Here is a 25578-nt window from a genome sequence, read left to right as displayed (position 1 = left end):
TAAAAACACGAAGTTTTGTCTGTACAATATTGAGTGACAGGTTTAACCTCCCCTATGATCGTAATAACAATCACAGGGTGATACATAGCAATACTAAGTGCTTCAAATATAAGTTGTTGCTGGTCGAGATATACATATTTCAGTTCTAATTTACGAATGAATTCCAAGAATTTATCCCCATCATTGTTAAATAAAAATTGAATATACTTTTGTTGCAACATCGTGGAACGTATAATTTTGGATGTTCTTTGCAGGATAGTGGTTAAAGGTGTCTGAACTTTATTTAGCTCTAAAAGCAACTGTAAAACTATACTAAGACTATTATGTACAGTTTTTTCAGGGTAACCCAAAGTTTTGTTAGCCAAATACTCAAGTTCAGGCGGTCTATCTTCGGACATATGTTTAGTATAATCCTTAATACTTTCACCCTCATTCTGCAAAGGTAAAGGTAAAGTTGGTAACCTGTTATCATAAATAGCATGGTTGTACAGGATCATCAAGGTTTAGACCAGGTGATAATAGTTTGGTCTGTAATTCCGGCATTACTATTTGTGCTAAGACTGCTGAGTATGAGCCAGTTGAGGTGCCGGCTGCATCTGACAGACCAATCTTAAGTGCCGATAAGTTAACTAATTTACAAATTATTGGGCCTGATGCTAAAGCTTTCTTAATGTCCTCAAAAGCTTGTCGTTGTTCCAGCGTTGAGACAAAAGTTTTACCTATTCTTGAAGATGTAAGTGAGGTCAGAATATGTGTTGGGGCCATAATATCAAATCTTAAATGTTTATGCATACTTTGTAATACACCCATAAAAGACCTCATTATAGTAATATCAGTAGGCATAGGAATATTCAAAAGCTTCTGTACTCGCCTCTGATCTACACAGCAATAATTATGTGAAATGAAAAACCCAAAGAAATTCACCCTACTTTTAAAAAGTTGTGATTTCTTTAAACTAATCTTCCCTTTATGTGTGTGTATTCTTCCCATAACTTTCTTCAAAATCTTAAAATGTATGTTCAATGATTCAGATCTAGTTTTGGATAGTTCAGTCGAAACAATGAAATCACCATAAATGTGCTGGACTTCTGGGATAGGAGAGTGTACCGTTTTAGCTACTTCTCTTTCCATTACAACCTCGCCTTGGTCGTCATGAACTAATTCCCAATGTAAAATTCGATTCATAGATCATAATAGATTTTCATGTAAAGTCTTAGTGCCACTTGGCACAGATGCATGCCTAAAAGCTCCCAGCATAGTTGCAAATAACATTAAATCTTTACATAAAAATTCTAAAGTTATACTATGAAAAACATTAGCTATATTACTACTACTGTGTACTAATTTAGCACGTAGTGATTGAATTAAGGTTTCAGCTGTGTACAGCAGTGCAGGTACTGACTGCAGATAAGAATTTGCACAATTGTTATAGGAGTCCTCATCTAAACTAGCCTTTCAATGGTACATCCTTTGACAAAAAATTCCAAAATAGACTACATTTGTAACCTTTCTACAGGTCATAAATAATATAATTTCTTATGCTGGGGCAATGTTTGACCAGGTTCAAACCTAATGGTATAATTGCCCAGATATTTACTTATATCGCCTATATCCGTAGAGTGTGTAGATATGATTTTCTTGATAGGATGTTAGGAATATATTCTCTATAAATGTCTTACCTCAGGTGGATAATCTGATAACACCACTAGATCCTCTGGTTTAGCAAACTGGTCCTTAGGCCGAAGTATCCAGTAGATTCAGGTACATAGTTTATGAGATTATCAGTCTCAGATATATATTTTAATCTGAGCTCTATAATATCATCACTGTTTTCAAAAAGTTTATTCTTTTCAGGATCTGGTGAAGTTAGAATCTCATCAATATTGGAACGATAGTCAGATAAGGCTACTCCTGGTACTGGAGTGTCATAGTTGATAGCTGTAGGATTTGGAATGTATCCATCAGCCAAAGGATCAATCGATCAGATTAATGAAGTTGTATTTTGGTAGCTATAAGAGTTGTACTGGATGGTTACTGGTATCTAATGAGATCTAGTTGATGGCTGGAGTGTTACTTGCTGTAGCGTGTTGCTCCAGTTCTTGTTCAATCTCGTCCAGTTCTGTCGGCACAGGTACTCCATATATGAATGATCCTGTAAAGTCGAAGTCAACGACTACTTCCCTGACAACAGACTGGTTGCTAGGCTCTATGTAGCCAGTGATAACAGTATTGGTAATGGTATGATTGGTGTTGTTGGTTATTAGTGCTCTACCGCTGAGTTGTCCTCTGTCATTAATAGTGAGTTGTGTTTGACCAGGTAGGATCTTAATTCCTGCATTTCTATCCTTTGCAATATGGTCATCGCTGAGAATCACTTGTGTTCCAGGCGCCAAGTTGAAGAAATGGTTGATATTCATCGCTATTGTTTGCGTTTCCTTGGCATCAATCTTTTCAACTATTCCTGTACAGAGCTGGAGTTCGTAGTCAGAACAGAAGATACTGTTTAATGCTCCTCCAGTATGGAATGTGGAATACAGATATGGTGCTGAAGGGTGATTGTCTGCAACGGAGGTCCATCCTAGCTGTAAGTCTCTAATACCATTCATTCCAATTATCATAGGTGTGACATTCTTGTGTTCCTAAGGTACAATCAAAAAGAGTACTGGATGGTGACTACCTGAGAATGGTGTGAGGCGAATCATAAGAGTTATCTCGCCAGCTACTGGGAGCTTCTGTCCAGAATAACTGACAAGTATCATATCACTCTTTTCCAAATGATTCTTAACATCTTGTGCTTGCACTCCAAACAACATACTAAAGTAGCTAGCTGCCATGATATTTCTGTCTGTTGCTGAGTCAAACAAGGCTGTCATATGTACATCATAGTCATATTTACAATCTACTTCATCTGGCATACAACCAGAACAGTTGAGGTACATTTTCCTATTTTCATCCATAGTGGTTGCAGAATTGTCTCCTGTTAGAATCATAGGATCGTTGGAAGTCATTTTAACTGTGTTAGCATCAACTCTACTGATGCTGTTAAGCTCTTTGGATGGTCCATTAGCTTTAGCTTTAGCCCATTCCTCGTATGTTTGCCTGAATACACCACCTGGCTTCACTTTACCATTGTGGTACAAGTCCATCGTAGCTGGTCTTCCAGGGCATAGATGTTGAGAATGGTGTAATTCCTTACCATATTTCTTGTAACAGTTTGTGCAGTATCCTGATGTCAATGTAGTTGGATATTGTCTCCCTTGGTCATCACACAATAGTCTACATCCGTCTGATATTTTATGAGAGTTTTGGCCACATGCTGCACAATAGCGCGTGGTTGATGATCCATAGGAGACATGATAATCTTGTTTGGTGCTCTTTTGAGGTTGCCTATCCCTGTTATCCCTGTGGTAAGGTTTAGGGTTGGCTGATTTAGCAGTCATTTCTCTGACTGTGGATTTTCTTCTATAATAGCTTGAGATGGCTTCCATCTTAGCAGATTGCTTATCTTTGTAGTCAGATCTCTTCTCCTTATCATTTGAGCTGTTCATGTTGTTTGTTCTCTTGTGCATCATATTCTTGGTACAGCTTGCACAGAAGTTCTTCATAACTTCTGGTGGAACGCTCATGTTAGGATTACAAAGTTGTATTGTATCCAGGTGTTGTGGGACTAGAGGCTTTCCCGTTGGGTTTGCCACTGTTGCTTGCACATTTGGATCATTTTTCAATGGTTCTGGTGAGTTAGTTTGTATTGATAGTGAGTCCAGGGATATCTCATCTGGTTCTGGGCTTTTGTTTCTCTCACCAGCTTGCTCTGGTTCTTCTTGGTTTGGTATCTGTTTATCCTCATAAGTATCAGATTCTCTAGCATCTGCATTAGCTGAAGGAGTTCTTCTACCAGGTGTTGTCGAGCGTCCTCCTTTTACTTTTATTGCAAGAGGATGGCATCCTAAAACCTTTAAATTATCTATAAGGTCTTTGAAAAGCTTATGAAATGCTGTACTATTTTAGGACTAAAATAGCAAAAATACAAGAAGAGAACAAATAATGCGCTTAAGACTAAAACAATCAGGAATTGTTTACAGTAGCAAATCTTTTCTTTAAATTTGCTAACTATAGATGGGTGTGTTTTGTCTACCTCACCTACAGTGGTTTCTACTTCGTGAATATTTGCGTGTGAGCTTGATTTTATTCTAAAGTGTGCGCTAATGCACTCTGATCTTTACTAAGCTCAACTGTAGAAACACTTCTACTTAACTCCTTTATACTTTGTATTATAAAGCTGCTTGGGCTACTTAGCTATTCAAAGTAGCTACCAAGTTAAATAGAATTGTAATGTTTGCAGCGAAATTAATTTGGATATACTTCTATACTATCACAAATTAACTTTTGTTTGCTCCAGGGCCGACCTTCCTAGCAAACTTTATTATTGAGAAAACAGCAATTTATAATCCTTGTTGAATTCCTACTTCACTCTAAGGATATATAGCCTAGGGTCTGCTATTCCCGTAAGGCTTTATGAATATAACTTACTAAGGTTCACTTCCAAAGGTCTCGTCTATATTCTAATAATGTTGCAACAGATTTGCCTGAATGTCAAAGATCTCGCCACCTGTTACTTATAGTTGTATTAGGGGATTCCTACCAATCCTATCAAGTAATTTGCGCAAAAGATTGGGGCTTCACTTATGACTTCAATTCTTATAACTATATTAAGATACACACATTAGATATACCTATGTATATATATAAATGATTGTTTTCAAAAGTTATCAAACAGGATGTAATCTACTTATAATTAGTAGTAATACAATATTCAAGTACAAGTTTACTTTGAGGAAGTGTGAGATCCTACACTAGGTGGCCAACCTATATTGTGGAGGTTGTCAATCAAACTTCAAAGTAACCTTCAGATTTTGGCTAAACATACACTTATAATTTTGAAAACTAATCTGTCTGGTTTAGTGCACTTTTAAATTTATCTAAAAGTATTCTATTCGGTTATAAGAACTCTGGGCTATATGTAGACACACTCTATTTTACTTGGTTATAGTCTGCATGCTAATAAGCCTAAGTAAAACATAAGTTTCTCAATATTCTTTTGTTTAGAATAATCCGGACGTTAAATACAGTAGAGTACTTTCCGTAGTACTATATCTACTTATTTAGAGACGTCCTAATCTCCCAAGGTAGGCTGCTGCGACCTCCTGCTGCGTTTGGTTTTTAGAACTTTGTCTCTTGTAAGTGTGCTATTCAATACATATAGGGCCTATACTGTTGACTATACTTTTATGTCACTAATGATCACTATCACTAGTGATTAACTTGTCTTCACTTTCACTGTTGAATTCTGGCGGTACTTTAAATAGAAATTTTAGCATTAGCAAAGCAAGTAAAAATTTAGTTTTCATGTCCTACTTATGGATGATTGAACTGCTTATTGTAGTACTTATTTGACGTAAAGAAGCAAAGAGAAAAATTTTTTTTCCAAGTTAGGGTTGAATTAAAAACTTTCTAAGTCAAAATAAAATAGAATCACTCCAAGTCCAAGTTTGGAAAATTTTGACTAAGTCCAGAAGTTTCTAATGAAATTACTCTAAGTACAAAATCAGTAAATTTTGACTAAGTCAAAAAAAATCTTTCTCAATGAAATTATTCTAAGTACAAAATTAGTAAGTTTTTGGCTAAGTCCAAAAACTTTTCAATGAAATTATTCTAAGTACAAAATTAGTAAATTTTGACTAAGTCCAGAAAATTTTTCAATGAAGTTATGCTAAGTACAAAATTGGTAAATTTATCTTGAGGCAAAAGAAATAGAATCACTCTAAGTCCAGAGTTGGAATATTTTGTCCAAGATGAAATTTCCTTACAGTTCATTCACAAAGACTACTCTAAAGATTGTCCTTAAGTCAAAAGAAATAGAATCACTCTAAGTCCAGGATTGGAATATTTTGACTAAGTACAGATCTCGCTAAGTTAAAGATTTTAAATTCTTAAAGTATCAGAGTTTTAGAATTATCCTTCACCAAAAGGAATAGAATCACTCTAAGTCCAGAGTTGGAATATTTTGGCTAAGATAAAAATTACTCCCAAACAAAATTTTCTTTTAAGTGCAAGAATGAAATTTGTTGATTTAGTCAGAAAAATTATAATTATTATAAGTCCAAATTTGGTAAATTTCCGACCAAGTTCACATTTTCATAAAATTACTCTAAGTTCGAAAATTCAAAATTTCCCTGTAACAAAAGAAATAGAACAGTGCTAAGTCCAAAATGGAAAATTTTGCTCAGAGTATTAGGAAGTCTTTTAAAAATTTCATCTGTTGCATAAAGTAATTTGTTTATACTTATATCATTCTGACTGATCGATGTTGAGAATATCTTTGAAACTTTGAATATTTTGTTTAACTCAAAATTAGGGGAAACAGTTACTTTAGTAAACCTGCATATAAATCAGAATTACATTAGGAGTATAAAGGCCTGTGCATGTTTAAGTAAGTGCAAATCTCAGAAAATCTGTTCTAACGGCACCAAAGTATTAGTACATTTTAACTTGAGCTTAAATGCTACAAGTTTGTAATAATCTTTTGGCCCTTTACTAAGACTCAAGAGTACTAACTGCTTTCGGCATATTGGCTTAAAGGAAGCCTGCAAGAAATATCCCGCTTTAACTGCTGAAAGACTGCCACAAGTAGACCCAACACCCAAAATTTGAAGCCTCCAGCTTCAATAACAAAAAAGTTATAGACATTTTAAAATGACATTTTATAGTACATGAAATTTTTGAAAGAATCCCAATGCTCATACAAAAATTTTTAAAATTAAATTGCAAAGCCTAGAAGCAAAATTAAAAGCTCATCTTTGTCATAATTTTAGGTTGCCTGTAACTGATTCGATTTTTACAATAAAAACACCCCCCTTTCTAGTCAAAATCTCTCAAAAAAATTCAGTTTCTTTGTACGTTGCACAAAATATAGAGAGGTTTTTACTAAAGCCCGAAATCCCAACTTTTAAGGACTCTATTTTTAGCTATTTTGTCCCTTGATAAATTTTCCTCTAAAAGTACTTTGATTAATTGTCATGAATCTTTGCATATCTGGCCTTAAACATCTAAAATAAATTTAAGATGTTTTTCTAATTAAAGAAATTTTATTCGGGGGAAAAAAGTAGTTAAAAGAAAATGACCAAACTTACTTGTGAAAGTCACTCTTGCGGACGTTTTATTAAATTTAATGTAAACATTAGTCAGCTGTTACTTTCTTTAATTGGTTGTCGGGAATTAATTAATTTTTTTTTGTAAGCAAAGTAAATCTATAATTCTAAAATAATTTTTATTCAGTCCACTGCATAGTTTACATGGTAGTTTTGCCGTAAATAATTTACATACATTTCTTTACTACAAAGCGTTTCCCCTAAAAATCACATTATAAAGCTGTGAAAATTTCCAAACATTCTGAAAAATTCATTCAGTTCGTTACAACAAAAATGTTTTTTTGTGTTTGCTACTTCTTATTGTGGCATTCTCGAGGGTTGTGTAATTAAATACCTATGTACCTAAGAAATTTTGGCTCACATGAAGGAGACTAGCACCGGTGCTAGTCTCCTTCATTCTACACCATTTGGTGCTAGGCTTCTTCATCCTAAAAAGGTGTAAAAGGGCCGGGACATATTTTGTGTGAGAAAGAGGGAGGAGCAATTTATTTATTACTAGCGGATACGCCCCCCTAGAAGCCTCTAGGGGCACTGCACTGGTAGGAGAAGGAAAAGTCGACCTCATCCTATTTTAAATTTGAGTTTTCAAAGAGTTATAAAATTATTTTTTGGGGGAGAGGGGGGTTAAGACACCCTCTCGAAAAATAGTTTAAAACCTTCCCAGGACCTATAAGAAGCTTCACTGTAAAGTAGAACAATATCGGTTCAGCGGTTAGCGAGATCCTTCGGGAAAGACAAAAACGCTTACTACTTTATATAATAGGATTCAAACATAATACAATTAAGAAGGGTCAAAACATTAGGTGCTTGCTCTCTTCACTTTAAGACATTTGGTGCTAGCTTTCTTCATTCTTCGATTTCGGTGCTAGTCTCCTTCATGTGAGCCGAAATTTTTATGTTTTTATTATTTTTATTTTCAGATGATATTTGAACACAATCCAGAAAACTTTAGCTCGTGGACAGTGCTAAAAACATCTTAAAGTACCTAATTTGAATATATTGGAGTGATAAATAAAAATAAGTGATAGAAACCTGGTTGCTCCCCAAAGCTAACTATAAAGCATATTTTTGTACAATATTTTGTGATATTTTGCTGCACTTAATGAAAAGAACAAGATACTAAATGAATTTAATCATAATGAAAGAAAGTTGAAAGTGGGGGGGGGGGGTTCGGTTTGATATTTTTAAAACCAAAACTTAATGTCAATACAACGTAACTAAGAAAAAAATAATTACAGCACTGATATTTGGCATGGCAGTTGAGGAATAATGTGGAACTGCGAAGAACGTCCGCTCTAGCTGAAAATCGCTAATTTCCGCCGAATTTATTTCGCCTTTTCTCGCGAATTTAAATAATTTTGAATCATTTCAAGAACAAAATTTCCTTATATTTATATGACACTTGAATTATTTGATTTTTTAATATGTTTAAATATTGAAAACATGTGTCAATAAAAAAGTGCATGTCTTGGACGTTTACAAATTGTCTGATTTTGCGAGAAAAGGCAAAGAAAATCAGTGGAAAATTGCCTTTGATTTTAAGTTTTTGTTTTAAAAGTGTCACATTCGCCCTTCTCCAAGTTTATGTATACTGTTGATGTTTTAAGTAAAGTATTTTGGCGTTATCCTCTTAGAATTTTTTTTTTCAATTTTGAAAATTTGAGTACCCCCCGACAAACAACTACTTTATGTTAGGTTTTAGGCTAGGGAGCCGAGAGTTCATAGTTCGCTGTGGGGGGGGGGGGATGTACTCAAATTTTCAAAATTGAAAAAAAAAATTCTAAGATGATATTACCAGTATTTTTGTTAATTTTATAATCTTGACTGAAAATTAATGGCAATTATCAAAATCTACTCATACATTTGACATATTTTATAACTTATACCTAAGCAATATATACTTCCAAAACTTGTGTGCAATAATTTATCTTTAGAATAGAATCCCAGGGACAATTTATTTATGCATGGATTTTTAGGAATAAGACAAGAAAAATAAGTCTCCAAACTTTTAGAGAAAATTAATAAGAAAATGGGGTATGGTCCTTTTCGTGGCAACGCCCCTTGTAAAGGAGTTTCTTTGTATTTTCACAGCATCTTTTCTCCTATTTCTAGCTCCTGCGGGGTCAATTGCCTAACCCTTACGGGGAAATCACCAAACCCAATATAACCTTACCTAACCTAAAATAACTTATCAAAAGACATTTTAAAAATACGCCGAATCGCCCCTTAAGGGGCGTTGCCATGAAAGGGACTATACCCAGAAAACGTGATTACATAACCTTCAGGACCAATCTTATGTCCATTCCCTGCATTCAAGTTTATTTTTTTACATCAATGGATACATTATGCCTATATTTTAGTTATACTTATTTTATTCCTTTGATATGCCTAATAGACTATAAAAGTTTTAAAGATTTTTAATCAATATTGTGGTATTCTCCATTCAAGTTTGTGCATCTCCATCCCTGTCCACATTCCTATACTTCTCTGGCTGAGTCAGACCTCCACTTGTAACCGCCACTATACTCCATCCTGCTGTGTTGAGGGACTAGTTGATTTTATGTAGGCCTTGTGAGAACATCTCTCCACCAGCTTACACTTGGTAGACTGTATACCTATATGCTAGGTTGTCGACAGTCTTAGTCCCATATTCCTGTGCACGTGGTTTTCTGTCCTGTACAGAAAACGAGACGTCCAAGCCTCTAGTTGATATTATATTTAAATATATCCTATAATAATAATCCCATTAATCTGCCTATTCTAACCAGTTTGATTGCTTAATAAATATTGTATTTTTTAGAAATACCTTTGTTATATTATTGATATTTAATTGTATCGAAGCTACTCTATACTCGTACTCCGGTCTGTCTGTACATCCCCTCATACGTCATTTTGGCGCAGTCTTGTCTACCACTCAATTTTTGAGGGGGGAAGGTATAGATAATTATTAACGTACAGACAAAATCAAACTGTAAAGTAGCTTCGATTGCAAAGTGAAATTAATATTTTCCTGATAACTAAGTTTATTCACGGAAACAGTTTATAGTAACAATTTGTTACAGAATATTTCTAATAATTATTTCGTGGCAAACTGCCAAATAAAGATAAAAAGGAACCCGCCTTTTATTTTCACACTAGTATTTAATTTCACACATTTCTATATTTTCTCCCTAAAACAGGAAGAAAGGGATACTCCCAAGTTCTTAAAAAAGTTCGTGGTAGACAAAGCAGTGTTAACGAACACTACACTCCAGCACCATGACCGATAATGCCAAGAAGGGGGATGATAAAACCAAAACTCCGCCGGCTCCGCCGGCTTCGGCCGTCCCTGGTACCGCGCAGCCGCAGTCAGACCCGCTTTCCCCTGAAAAAATCAAAGAACTCATAACGGAAGCGTTAAATGTTAAATTAAACGAATATTCGTCACATTATAGAGATATAATAAAACAAGAATCCGAGATTATGAAGCTCGAAATAGAAACAAAATGGGCAGGGTTTAAGGACACGGAATCACATCGCAGATTATTAGCCGATACCGACATCTTAGACCTAAAACGTAGGGTATCAAAACTCCCAGCGGACGGAAATCTAGGCCCATTGTTTGCGGAAAAAACGTTAAACGAAAGTCTCAACACGACTCATTTTAACACCATAGGTGATGATTCAATTAATGCCACTTTTTATGACCGGCTATCGGTCCAACAAAGGATAAACGTGACCGAATGGGTCGCCAAGGATAGAATTACAGCCCCAGGTTGTATGGCTTATTCAATTGTAGGCTTTGTAGGTCCGGCGGATAATGACAATTGGATGAATGTAAGAGAAACTTCCCTAACTGAATACGAAAAAACCTTATTAGAAAGGTTTCCCTTTATCCCTGATAGGATTAAGTCGTTAGAGCCCCTCCGTAGACCTACACGGTCTGCACCCAATGTAGCAACAAGACCCTCTACAAGAAACACACCAGGCACAGGCACACCCGCGACGGCAACAACTAGCGCCGCCGACGATGATTTTATTAAAGAATGCTTTATTAAGGGACAAAAATGGGATTCCGACTTTGCGAGGGATGCCCCTAGGTGGGACGGCAGGGCCGACTTTGATAATTTCTTTTCTAATTTGTGGAGGGTTGCAAAGACATACAGAATCTGTGACCCAATCCTTTTTAAGGATATTTTATACCAGCGAATTTATGACTCTAGAGGGGAACGATTAGGAGACCTAATTACGCCTGAAAGAAATCAGGCCTTATCTGACTTAAGTTATTACCTGATGATTAGGAGGCTGGTCACTCCTTTCTCGGATCCAGAAGTAGCCTCGCAGTACTTCTACAACCTAAAACAGGAGACTAATCAACCCCTTGACACCTATTTTGAAAACAAACTTAGGGTGTTCAAACTCATGAATCCTGGCCTCATACCTAAAAAGAAGTGGAAAGAATTCTATCTTAACGTTAGCAAAACTCTGCTGTATACCAACCTTGCCATGGACATGGCCAATTACGTTGAGAGTATGCAATTTTTGGACGATTACAACGCTTACTTAAATAAACTTATTAACCTCGGACAAAGATACGTTAATTGGGACGGGTCTGGCCATATTAGCAAGGAAAACCTTTCGGCTTGCTATTCCCAAGCCATGGAAATGTTCCTACCTAAAAATTCTGCGGAAACGAAAAAACAACCCATAATCAGCATTATCGAAGATAATACCCCCACTAACACGGCAGTGTATAAGGAAAACTTAACCGAAGAACCTGACGAGGTTCCTTCTTGGGTAGATCATGAGGATGATCCTATTGCTTGGGATCAAATCGAGGGCGTCATAGGAGTCTTTAATGGGAGGAGTAAAAATATTAAATGCTGGCATTGTAATATCCCTGGCCATGTAGTGCAGAATTGCAACAAAAAGAAAGCTGGGGAGCCCCCACATCCTAAGTCCCGCTTTGGTAAAACACGGAGTAAATTCACCCCACCTAGAAAGGCTCCAGGTAATAGTAATAAAATACCTGAGCAGTACGCGCGTAAAACTATCAACCAAATGGATCAGGAAGCCAGCGATGAATCTGAAATAGATAAACATGTGCAAGCGATTGTTAAAAATCACGTCCATTATATGTAAAAATAAATGGATATATGCGATATTAATTGTCCCTATCCTAGAAAATAAAAATTGGCTGAATGAATTTCATATTTTGATATGAAAGATAAACAAAATATCCCATGTCAAGCTAAACTTGCAAATTCCTTAATATCAAATATCCCTTACCAAGCAATGCTTTGGCGCGAAAAAATAAAACAAATTGTTATTATTAAGTATGACTAAGCAACACAAAATAAACTCCTTCCCCTCCTTTCCCTATCCAACTGTAGCTGATAAAGGAAATTGGGGGAGATAGGGAGGTAACCTGAGGAGCATTTCACATGCACTTAATATTTCCATTTTTTAAAATTTAATAGTCTTTATAAAGAAGCCAACAAGTGAATACCTATTTTCTATTTAGTAGTATTTATTTTTGATATCGCATGATCTATTTAAAATGTAAATAGCGTATATTTTTAAGTGTATATAACTATGAATCTAAAACATTTGAATTCAATTTTTAACCGCTAGGGGACTGTAAGCAAATTATCTGTATATAAACAATGATTTTAGAGCTAAAGCCTTAGTATCGATTTCATTTGAAAGTTGCACATTTTCAGTTCATTTTTCAGCAATTATGTATAATAACGGATTTGTATGGGTTAATATCATTGTATTTTGCACAGTGACAATAATCGAACTATATTTAATTTATTATGTATCCGAAAGATGTCGCCTCGAGTGCTACCGCGGTCCATATAAATAGGGATCCATGTAAAAAGGGGGGGGGTCCACTGGAAAATCTGTATAAATACAAGTGAATATCCAAATCTAATTCAGTTGTTCAAAAGATTTTTAATTATCTTTTCCACTCTGATTTTTTGAGCTGCAATCAAGCAGCATTTAAATAAAATTAAAAACTTAAATCACTTAAAACGTGATTAATAGAATCTTAATTTATTTCAATTAATATTTGATTGAATTATTTTTAGCTGGAAATTAAAAAATATCTTAGTTCTATTAACTTCCGCTAGGATAATCAGCGGAATAAAGGGCCACTATATATAAAGTAAATGCATATTGTTCTACCCCATAGGTGGAAAAATTAAGTATAAATACTAACAATATCAGAATAATAAATCAGTCATGGTTGATCCTCTTTATTATATTAGTCATATCTAATATTTTTTGAGCTGTAATTCAGCGCTAACTTTATATTATTTAATATTGTGAATCAAGTACTAACTAGTAAAACTATATTTTGTATAAATACAGACAGAAGTCAAAAAATAATTCAGTCTGTTTTTAATGTCTTGTTAGTTACAAGCTGAACACTTATTTTTAAGCTACTTTGTAGCCTTTCAATCTTTCGAAACTTTTTAGTTCAATTTTACTCCGATAGGTTTTTATCATATATCCAAGTATATAAATAAGGACCCGTATTAAAGTTTAGTAGTTTCTTTAGAACTATCAACATTCTTATGCTTATTAAGAAATTTCTCGAGCTAAATAGCGCTTAATAAAAACTTAATGAAACCCAGAAAGTTATATAAAATTATTTTAACAATTAACCATATTGTTAAAACATTTCATTATTTAAAAAGATTCGACAGACAACTATACCTGGAACACAGGAAATCTCTGTGTGAGGATTACCATCGTTTAACCGCTGGGGTTGGGATCTTGGAAAATATGCATCTTAGGCTTCGACTAAAAATATAATTTATTTTATAATGCCGATCTGTGCAAAACTAAAAGTTCTTAATCCCGTGGGGGGGAAATTCCTGCAACACGCTTTAGTGGATACAGGAAACAACTTTAGGTCCCTTATTTCTAAAGAAATCTTAGATGATAATAAAATCACATTCACCCCTGCCAATCTTAGCGCTCTGTCTGTAGATTTAAAACCAGTAAATATCATAGGACACGTAAACTTAAAATTCAGCTTTAATGGATCAGATAAAATATTCGAAGAAACATTTTACATCCCTGAAACGACGTCTAAAATTATAAATCTAGGATATGAATTTCTCAAAGTTAATCGAATTAATTTGTTACTAGATAAGTTCTCATTTGAGCTCCCCACTGGCGAGCAAATTCCAATAGAAAATTCAACAATTAACATAGTTGAAGAGAGTAAAAACATACCCTTAATTCCTACAAACAATGTTCATACAGAACAAAACTCCCTTATCCCAGGAATAAATTGGAGTAACCAGGGGGGGACTGGGACATTAAAACAAAATAAAACATGCGTAAAATTAGCAAAGAAAACAACATTCTTGCCGGGGGGGAATACAACGGTAATAACAATACCTACCCACCAAAAAAATAGGAAGCTGTATATATCCCCAAATAATTCTAAAATGACAAGCCATAACGGTTTGATGCTTATGGAGGGTATTTATAATGTAAACGAGAAGGGAGAATGTTGGGTAAATTTTGTTAATTTAGCAGGAAAAAATATTACCTTACTGAATAACGTTAAAGTTGGATATTGTTTTGAATTTGAATCGGATTCCCCAAATTCCTGCAATAAAAATATTAATCAAATAAATGAATTGTCAGGAACTACACTTCTTAAAAGAATTAAATTCATTAAAGAAAAATTAGACTTAGAAAATAGCGATCTTATCAAAAATAACCCAGGGATGAAGGAAAAGGTAGTAAAATTATGCCTTGATCATTTCGATATATTTTCGGTTGACGATGCCGATATCGGTAACTGCGATCTCTTACAGTATAAAATAGACTTGATCCCCGGGGCTAAACCTACTAAGGCTAGAAACATTCAATTAAACCCATTGTACGAAGCCAAATTAAAAGAACAAATTGAAAACTGGTTAAGGGGGGGCGTCATTGAGGAGGGCTACAGCGAGTGGTCCTCCCCGATCTTTGCGGTAAAGAAAAAACCAACGGCTGGGGGGGAAGGTAAACTTAGGTTCGTAATCGATTTTCGTGCGCTTAATAGTGTAACACGAAAAATTAACTGGCCCCTTCCCTTGATTTCTAGTAATTTAGAAAAATTAGGCACTGGCAATGTATTTAGCACCCTCGATTTGACTAGCGCCTTCCATGCGCTAGCCATTTCGGAGGAAAGTAAACACTTGACAGCGTTCACAGCCCTTAACCGGCAGTATCTTTTCAAGAAACTGCCGTTCGGACTGTGTAACGCGCCAAGTGTTTTCTGCCATTTGATGGACAGAGTCCTAACCCTTATCCCTGGCTTGTAAGAATTTATAATTTCTTACCTTGATGATCTTATTATATTCTCAAAGAATGTTGAGGAACATCTGAAGCATCTCAGAAAACTCTTCGGAGTCCTAAAAATAGCAAAACTTAAGTTAAATCTAGCCAAATGTAAATTTTTCACATCTGAATGTACATATTTAGGTCATATAGTCAGTTCCCAAGGACTTAAAATGAACCCCGCATATTTAGAACAGATTAAAAATTGGAGCAGGCCCAGGACAGGCAAGGAACTCCAGCGTTTCCTGGGCTTCTCCAATTATTATAGGGCCTATTTCCCATCCTATGCAAAAAACTCTTGTACCCTAGATGAACACAGAAACGATAAAGTTATCGAATGGACCGATTCCCTATCAAAAGATTGGGAAAATTTTATAAATATGTTCTCAAATTCTATAAGTAAAGGCTATCCCCAGTGGGATAACCCAAACCCCTTTATAGTAGATGTAGATTTTTCTACAAGTTATTTCGCTGGAATTCTCAGCCAAAAACAGGGGGGTGAAGAAAGAATTATTGGAATATGTTCCAAAAAATGTAACGGGGCAGAGAAAAATTATCCAAGTTATAAAGGCGAATTAGCATGCCTAGTATTTGTTCTTAAAACCTTTCTTCATTATTTAAGATTTAGAAACTTTATTGTACGTACAGATTCGATTTCCTTAGTTCATTACAAAAAATGGCAAAAAGGAACAATAAATGGTGTAACTCTGAGATGGATTTTCTTTATCCAAAGTTTTGACTTTACAGTAATTCATAGGAAGGGTAGGGACCATTGCAATGCCGACAATCTATCTAGAGGGCAATTTTTATGCAAAGAACATAAGGAAACAGATTGTGAAAAATGTACTAGTTCATTTACCTTGGATCCTTATGAACAGGATTGCCCCTACCAAGACCAGATTTTTGAGTTACATGCGGCGTCGGAAGTCGGTGTGCACAATGCCTGGCAATCTGAAACACAAAAAGATCAAGTATTATCTGACATTCGTAGGTGGATATTCGAGAAAAAGAAGTTGTCGAGTTTTGAAAGAGCAGAACTAACCGGCCGGAAAGAGGTCCTTTTTAAATTAATAGAACATTTATACGTTATGGAAGGACTTCTAATATTTAGACAACCTCTTAGCAATGGAACATTCATTGAAAGACCCGTCGTACCCATTGGATTATATAATAAAGTTTTTGAATTAGCACATAATAATATTATAGGTCACAAGGGGGTTAACGAAACAATACGCAAGATAAATGAAAGATTCTTCCTTATAGGAATTAATAAGTTTGTTGAATCACGCATTAAAAATTGTATCACCTGCCTAAGAAAAATAGGACAGGTACCTAAACATAAACAACCCATCACCCATTCAGCCATTAGTCACGAGATTTTTGGCCAGGTATCGGTAGACCTTATCGGTCCTTTAACCCCTAACTACTTTCAAGGACAACATGTCCGCTACATATTTATCCTAGTTGACCTATTCTCTAGGTACATAATCGCCCACCCCATCAAAGACGCCACTGTGGAAAGCACGGTGAAAGTTATCCTTGAACAGGTGGTACCCACCTACGGCTTATTTCGGTCATTGAGGAGTGACAGGGGAACAAATTTTACTGGGGAAGTTTTCAAAAAAGTTATGGATGAATTAGGTATCGAAACTAAACTTATTCCCCCAAGAAACCCTAATAGTAACCCATGTGAAAGGCATAATCAAAGCATTTATGCAGGTCTAAGATCTGATGACCGATTCGAAAGTAAAGACTGGGCAAGAAAATTAGCTTTGACCACTTTTGTAATTAACTCTAGTACGTCTAGAAGAACGGGGTATACGCCATATTACCTTATGTTCGGCAGACAACCAACTCTTAATCTCGATTTCTTTTCACCAATCCTGCAGAACAGGCAAGACATTGATTGCAGGTCTTACTTAAACTACCTAAAAAATTTGGAAGAAATTATTGCACAGGTTTCCAAAAAATCTAAAATCTATTTAGAGTTTCAAAATAAATCTAGAAAGGCTTCATCTCCCATTTTCGTTAACGACGTATGCTTTGCTTTTTTTAACCTAGTCAAGATAGGGGTCAGTAAAAAATTGCAATCTTTCTATGGGGGTCCTTTTATTGTAACAAAAAAATTCTCAGAGGCCCTTTTTGAACTCAGTCCCTTTGGGTCAAATCCAATAAAAACTAACCAAGTTGTTAGTAGAGATAAAATACGAAAAATAGATTCTAAGGTAGAATTATTGGGGGAAACACTTTCCTTTAACGTCTTTCCAATCGAGGAAATTGTCCCGTCTGAGGAAATAACATTGACCATAGATAATACCGGACAAACCGAAATAAACGATAATAAAGGTATAGAAAACGACGATTTTACCTACCTAGATAACGATAGTGATGAATTTATCGAAGAAAACCCTGAAATTAGTCAGGACGTACCCCAAGGGGAGGTGGATTGTGATGGGGGAGGGGATATAATGAAAAAAAACTCACCTTTTGAGCCACAGCCCAAAGACCAAGAACCCCCTGGCGCAGATCGGTCATCCGGTCCTAACATCCACGTCGAAAATAGTTTCTTAGAAGAAACTGTCCCGTCCGAGGCTTCTTTCTTTGCACAACGACCCAAACAATCCAGCCCTGAAAAGGTTATTAATGTTAACAAACAAAGCATAGTACCCAAATATATATTAGAAGAAGAAAGAAAAACTAGGTCACAAGGGGGGGATAACCGCATACACGTCCAAATCGGACTGCATAACCCAATTAAAAGGAAGAAATAAAATGTATATAAAATGTATAATTATATAAAACAAAGGTGGCAAATGTATATAGCTTAATCTACGTATGTGTAATAATGAAAATAAACAAAAAAATATATATGTTAAAACTAACTAATTAACATATTTCAGAGAAAAACAAGAAGCATAAAAATAAAATGCAGCATCATTTGGCAAAGGCACCAGGAGCTCGAGGTAAATTTATTTTGGGATTCTTGGGGCTTTTTATTATTTTGGCAAAATCAAATGCGTCCGAAATAATACAAATAGATGCGACTCAATGTGTAGCAAACGAAAACCCGCGTTTGAAAATCTCTGAATGCGCTGCGTTTCTTAATATTACTAATATTGAACAAAAACAATTTCACCTACTTCAAAAGGTTGAAAGAAAAATTATACCTGGAATTCGTTGTCACCTCCGAACCAGTACTCATTACTGGTATTGTGGCAGATATAGCCACATCCACCTCGCTGCTCCAGCACTTGTGGAGATACCGAGCCTCGTAACTTATGAAGACTGTTACACCATGTCCAAAACTAAAATATTTAACTTTGAAGGAAAATCAGTCTCAGTGTATGAACACCAGATGTCATACACGCGTTTCCTGGTAAACGGGACGCTTACTTACCCTAACGACCTCCTTAACGGCATCGACCCCGCCTGCGAGGGACACGGCGTAACCATTAACGGCATTTTTATCCCTGGGACATTTGAGGAAAAACAAATAGGGGTCCAGGCTGAGCCTGTTGAATTATTACAAACAAAAGCGGGCTGTTACCTGGGCAGTCACTGGGTGGGAAACAATTGTCTAGATCACAATCTTAGAATAGGCTACGATAGAATTATCTCGGATGATAAATCTGATAACGCACAAAAATTCACTTCTCCTTGGCGAACGGTAGACATCTTTAATATTTCATTGTTTACATTTGAAGGAGAACAGGGTGACCAAAAATATCTAGTGATCGATCCCCAAATTACGCTAGCATTAGAACTTAAACATAAAAAACATTTTGAAAATCTAATTCCTGAATTATCTTATTACAAAACTAATATTGATAACTTAATGGTATGGTTCACAAACTCTGTAAAACCATATTTCCAACTTTTAAACGCTAAGGAAAAAGATGACATGTTACCACTAGAGATTTTTTATTCCTACCAACAATATAGTAAATTAATCGTCCCCGAAACTCGCTGTTTACAGAACCACTTTCTGTCTAAAAGTAGTATTCAGACCCATCGTAAAAAATTAGTTAGGGTGCTCGGTGAACTGGATCTGGTAATACAGTGCGATAACCTTAAAATCAATGTTTCTCTGGGAGAAAATTTACCCTGTTTTGTGGATCATTTCTCGGTTTCAATCAATAATAAGACTATGGGGATATCACCGTTTTCACGCAGATTGGTTAACACCACCCATTTAACTCCGACCAAATGTTCCGAAAATCCAATTTTCTTACATTTGTACCAAGGAAAATTCCTTGGGAATCAAGGGCAGGGTATGCAAATATTAAATGTAAACCAATATCTTATGGATAAACCGATTAGCCTATTTCTTTATCATTCTTGGCAAAGCCTAGAAAAAACTAATTTCTCAGAAAGTGCCGAGGAATTATACCTCAGCCAACTTGCCGCGGACTCCAATAATTTTGAAGTAAAAATAACCGACTCCTGGTTTATTCAAACGTATCATAAGGTGGTTGATTTTCTATCTAGTACTTGGTATCATATAGTGCTTGTAGTAGCAGCCATCCTTACAGGAATAGGGTCGTTATTATGCGTCGTTTTTATCATCTATATATTAGCCTGCACCAAAATTCACGCGTACAAAGCAGGAGGTACGAGTGAAACACACGAATTACGGGATTTTACAAATAATGGGGAAAACTAATCTCCAAAAAACGGACGACCTGTAAACAGACATATATACCTATAAGATTGTCGTCCCTAAAGGTCGTCTTTGTAAAAATATTTCCTTATTCGGTATAAGGAATTAATGACCCTTAATTTTAAGTTTATTATTTTTATTTTAGGATATCCCAGGCGGAATTTTTCAAGGGGTTTCCACCACTCCCATGGGGCCGGTCACCCTTCATACCGTCGAGGATATGAAGAGGCACCCTTCTACAATGAAGAGGACTATTATTACGACAGCAATCATGGCTATCCCCAGGGCGGCCATGAGGAAGCCTACTATGAACCTGACGAGAACAGGTATCATACCCAGCCTCGAGTAAAACCGCCACGCAACCCTGAAAACCTCAGTGAACTTCAGTGTGTCTCAAAATCGATCCACGTCTATCGCACCGCGGGAAAAGATGTTCCAAAGGAACTCCTTGAATTGCAAGAAAAATTGCGGCAGGCTAAAAATTTAGAGGCCAACGAATATCCCGATAAAGCCAGGCCTGGGGCCAGGCCTCTAATGGAACAAAATAGGATACCTAGGGGAGGGGAACCGCAAAAAAATCGGGTGGAATCGCCACCAAAACGTAGTGCCTCACCTGAACTAGAGGTAGTCGCCGTAAAATCAGCCCCAAAAGCGGTAGAAAAACGTCCGCCAACACCAACAGGCAGCGGCGGCCCAGCAGCCAAGAAGGCTAAGGTGGAAACTCAACCGCCTCCATTACCCCCTAAAAAGAAAGAGACATTAGCAGAAAGCAAAATTGAGCCTAAAGCTTTTTGGGTGACTGCTGAGGAATGGAAAAAAGTCCTATCCTCCACCGTAAAAGAAGCAATAGAAGAAGCTCTTCTCCCCTTCCAGAGAAGCCTGGAATCTAAAATTGCTAGCAATGCTTCATTTGTTGAGAAAGCATATATACAACATGGCAAGCGCCTTATTGAAATTTCCGCAGAATTACTGCGGAACCGCAAAACTTTGCGCGAAAAAATTCGCACTGTCTCTGAGGACTCGACCGTCGAGTTAAAATCACGAATGACCACTGTTATTGAGGCCACTAGTCGATTGTTGGACCAAAACTCTGACAGGGTAATTAAATATATTAATACTCGTTGTAATATTATAAATGTACCTGGGCAGAATGTGGCGACCATAGAGGCATCCCTTCCCGCTGAGGACGTACCCCGGCCAGATGATGATGGAGTTGAGCTGATTTCCCACTATGGCGGTTCTGAGTGCTCTGATGAGTACAGGCCCACCGATAGAGAAGGCAATCCCGAGGTCCTTGATCCTGCAGAGGAAAACAGTGACACAGAGCTCGATGCTCAAATCAGTGAGCTCTTTCCATCTGGAATTAATCTGCCTGTTAATCCGCAGGCTGGCGCTGTCTCTGAAGACCCAGTGGCCACGGCTCCCTGCGGGGCGTGTTGGCCCTCCAGAATGCTGTTGCTCCAGAGCTTCCAGCAGCTCCAGAAGATCCTACTCCCTCAGAACCCAATCCTGTTGATATCGTAAGGAGGGCTATGGCCGCAATCGAAGAACCTCTGAGTACAACAGCAACCCGCAGAAGCAGGCGTGCAGGTCAACTGTGAGGGAATATTTCATATTCCCTCAGAAGGAGGCGAGTGTGGTATTCTCCATTCAAGTTTGTGCATCTCCATCCCTGTCCACATTCCTATACTTCTCTGGCTGAGTCAGACCTCCACTTGTAACCGCCACTATACTCCATCCTGCTGTGTTGAGGGACTAGTTGATTTTATGTAGGCCTTGTGAGAACATCTCTCCACCAGCTTACACTTGGTAGACTGTATACCTATATGCTAGGTTGTCGACAGTCTTAGTCCCATATTCCTGTGCACGTGGTTTTCTGTCCTGTACAGAAAACGAGACGTCCAAGCCTCTAGTTGATATTATATTTAAATATATCCTATAATAATAATCCCATTAATCTGCCTATTCTAACCAGTTTGATTGCTTAATAAATATTGTATTTTTTAGAAATACCTTTGTTATATTATTGATATTTAATTGTATCGAAGCTACTCTATACTCGTACTCCGGTCTGTCTGTACATCCCCTCATACGTCAATATAATAGATTTGAAATCTGCATAAAATTTTAAGGATTTTTTATAAAATTAGTTTTTTATATAATTCTTTATTTAAAGGCGCAAATACAAATTAAGTTAAATAATTTTGAGATCTATGATTGGTGGATTGAAAACTATCTGCGCTCTGATTGGAGAAGCTTAAGTGACGTACATCATTCAACCAATTAGAGCGTAGGTAGTTTCCAATCCAGCTATCCTATTGGTCAAAAATTATTAACTTAAATCGTATTTGCGCCTTTAAATAAAGAATTATATAAAAAACGAATTTTATAAAAAATCCTTAAAATTTTATGCAGATTTCAAATCTATTATATTGATTAAAAATCTTTAAAACTTTTATAGTCTAATGCCTAATTCTATTATTATTATTATGTGATTTTGTTTAAAACAAAGCTTTTCTTTATTTACGGTTGTTCAAGTATGTTCTTAAACAGTATACTGTATTTTAGAAGCTTTGCAAAAAAATTCTTACAATTTTGATAAGACTTATGCATTTATATTTTGCTTAGTATTCAGTTTTAAAGTTAGTTTGTCCTTCCATTTCGCTTTTATGGATGTTGTCATTCTTATTTGTTTAAGAAGAAAACTAGACTTTTTCAATATCATGCAAGAACAAACCTAGATCGAGTTTTTTGGGGATTTGTATGATTCCTAATTTTTGTTTTTTTAGAATTGTATTGATATATGTATTGCCTTATGAAAATATATTATCTACTTTTACTTAATTTTAATATAAATACCAATCAAATAAAAACTTAATTTTAAATATTTTTTCTTCTTTTGTCATCCTTATATAAAGAAAAACAATGTCTTGTCTGTGTGTACCTAATCGGATTTTGCTAACTGCTGAAAAGAATGTTTTCATAGCGCCAATTAGGACGTTTGACCCCACTATAAAAAGCTTAGGTAATGACCTTTTAGCCCATGAAAATCTTTGGACGATGGAGGACGTGTACGCAGAGCTGGCCGCGCATATGTTCAACAAGGCAGATTCGAATTGCGTCGATAAATTACCGTGGGTCTATGACTTGGGCCTACTAAATCTGACCTAAGCCCATCTGTAGGTGAGATGGACTAATGAAACTTGCTGGAGATACTATCAGATACCTAGTAAAAACACTAGAAAAGACTAAAGCTCTCTATCCCAGCTGACTTGGCTGTAGTACTCCGCCAAAGTGGACCGTGGTAGATTTTAAGATGTCAAAAACGTCAAAAATCCTAAAAATTTCTCGGTTCTTGACTTCAGGGGCCCATATGGAACCTTGAAAGGTATAAAACGTTGTTCTAGCTTAACTGTGGCCCAAATGAGAGCCACCGTGTCAAAGGGTAGCTTTAAAGATAGGTTAATTTGGATCCTGCTGTTACTCACTCCTTAAGGAGATGTGGCCTCCCAGAAGCCCCGATCTTAATCCAATGGACTTTTGGGCCTGGAGCGCCATTAAAGCATGAACCAATAGACGCGCCCATACCAAAAAGACCTCTCTCATTGCTCCTATCATGGAGAACTTCGCCTGCTTGAACAGTGACATTGTGACCAGGGTCGGCGGGCGGTTCAGGGGGCGGGTAGAGGTGGTGATTGAGGCTGGCAGCGATTTTATTAAATAATCTAATAGTCATATACCTAGGTTGCTTCCCAGTTTTTAAAATTCTATAAAATCTTTAAAATTGACGATTTTACGTTAATTTGTTTAAAAATAAGAAAAAGTCCGGATTTATGTGGTGCACCCTGTATAACGATTTTGTGGGAGAATATAACTATAATGTTTTAATCTTTTATCTAAAGTTAAGCTAAAGCAGGGATGATAGATAACTTCAAATAGAATTGAAGACTTTTAAAGAAGGAAATCAATGTTGTGGGGTATCCGTATATGCAAAGAAGAAAGGGGGGGGGGGGGTTAAAATATGGTGACTTGTGCCACGCCATACCAGCAATTTTATTTTGGGCGCTACTCCCTTAGTTTTAGAGATAATTGGGTAAAATCTTTTGGGTTGTGTCACTAATTACCCCAAATTTTGGTATCTTTCAAAAAAACAGCGGCGGGACCGCCGGCCCCCGCCAACAAAATTTTTTAAAGACAATGTTGTTTTTTTTGGCAGCGAACGGCGGTTCCGCCACCGTTTTTTTAAAGATACCTAAACTTTGGGTAATTATTGACACCCTATAAAGATTTGGATCCAATATCTTCAAAAGCATAGGAAAAGCACTGATTTTAAGATATACCTTGTGATAAACGAGAATTTGAAAAAATTGAAAGTCCCCCGCAGGGTTGGATATAAATGAAAAAAATCGGCGGGAAATTTTTTTGAAGGGGGCGGCGGAAAATGGCGGCGAAAGGCGGCAGTGGCGGTCCCACCGCAGTTTTTTTTGAAAGATACCTAAACTTGGGGTAATTATTGACACCCTATGAAGATTTGGATACAATATCTTCAAAAGTTGGTATAAAGGAAATGAAATAAAAATATTTTCGGCGGCGGAAAATGGTGGCGAACGGCAGTCCCGCCACCGTTTTTTTTTTTAAGATACCTAAACTTGGAGTAATAAGTGACACCCTATAAAGATTTGGATACAATATATTCAAAAGCATAGATGAAGCACTAGTTTTAAGATATACCTTGTGATAAACGCAGGGTTGGTTATAAGGGAAAAAATTTTTGAAAAAAATAACATGGTCTCAAATGATTCCAAATTGCCTAATTCGACGAGAAACGCATTAAAAAAATTGGGCGGTGGCGAACCAAAACTTGGGGTAATTAGTGGTACAACCAAAAAGATTTTACCCAATTGGGGTGTCACAAGTAACCACAATTTACCCCCCCCCCCTTTTATTGTTAAGATATCTTCCTAATACTCACTTTGTTTGTCTGTCCGTTGATGATACTCTTTTCTTATTCATGAGACTGGCTATTATGCATGATATCATCCTTGTTTATTTATGATGCTTCAAAGCACAAATAATCATTTCCTACTTCTAAAGAGCAGTCCAATATCGTCATGGGTGTTTTATTGTCAATTATGTTTTATTTTCAGAAAAGGACATTACTTACAATCAAGTGTTTTTTTCATTGGTGAACCTGAGTATTTTTAATGAAAATTCTCTGTTTATGTTTAATATAGTTATATCTACTAAAAAAATTAAGTTTAGCCGTTGTTTTGTATAGAAAAACTTTGAAATGTTAAGCTTTTTTGGCGCAATATCATCTAATTTTGTTAGTTGTGAAAGATTATTAATAAAACAGTTTGAACTCAACAAAACATTTGA

At 36.3% G+C, this 25578-nt stretch overlaps 1 protein-coding gene and 1 long non-coding RNA gene across 15 annotated transcripts in view; one reads left to right on the top strand and one right to left on the bottom strand.

Moving 5' to 3' along the window:
* Positions 1-25578, bottom strand: part of LOC145329995 (uncharacterized) — a 334647-nt gene that overhangs the window by 44499 nt on the left and 264570 nt on the right. The gene's annotated exons all lie outside the window — the stretch shown is intronic.
* Positions 8133-9595, top strand: LOC145329171 (uncharacterized). Its single transcript, XR_013882784.1, has 3 exons — positions 8133-8819; positions 8994-9242; positions 9470-9595. It is a non-coding gene; the product is annotated as an uncharacterized LOC145329171 (long non-coding RNA).

The sequence above is a fragment of the Acartia tonsa genome, chromosome 10, assembly GCF_053477335.1.
Source record: "Acartia tonsa isolate MP-2025a chromosome 10, ASM5347733v1, whole genome shotgun sequence".
Classification (NCBI taxonomy): Eukaryota; Metazoa; Arthropoda; class Copepoda; order Calanoida; family Acartiidae; genus Acartia; species Acartia tonsa.
Note: the sequence above shows the minus strand (reverse complement) of the source record. Positions and strands in the feature narration are given on the sequence as shown.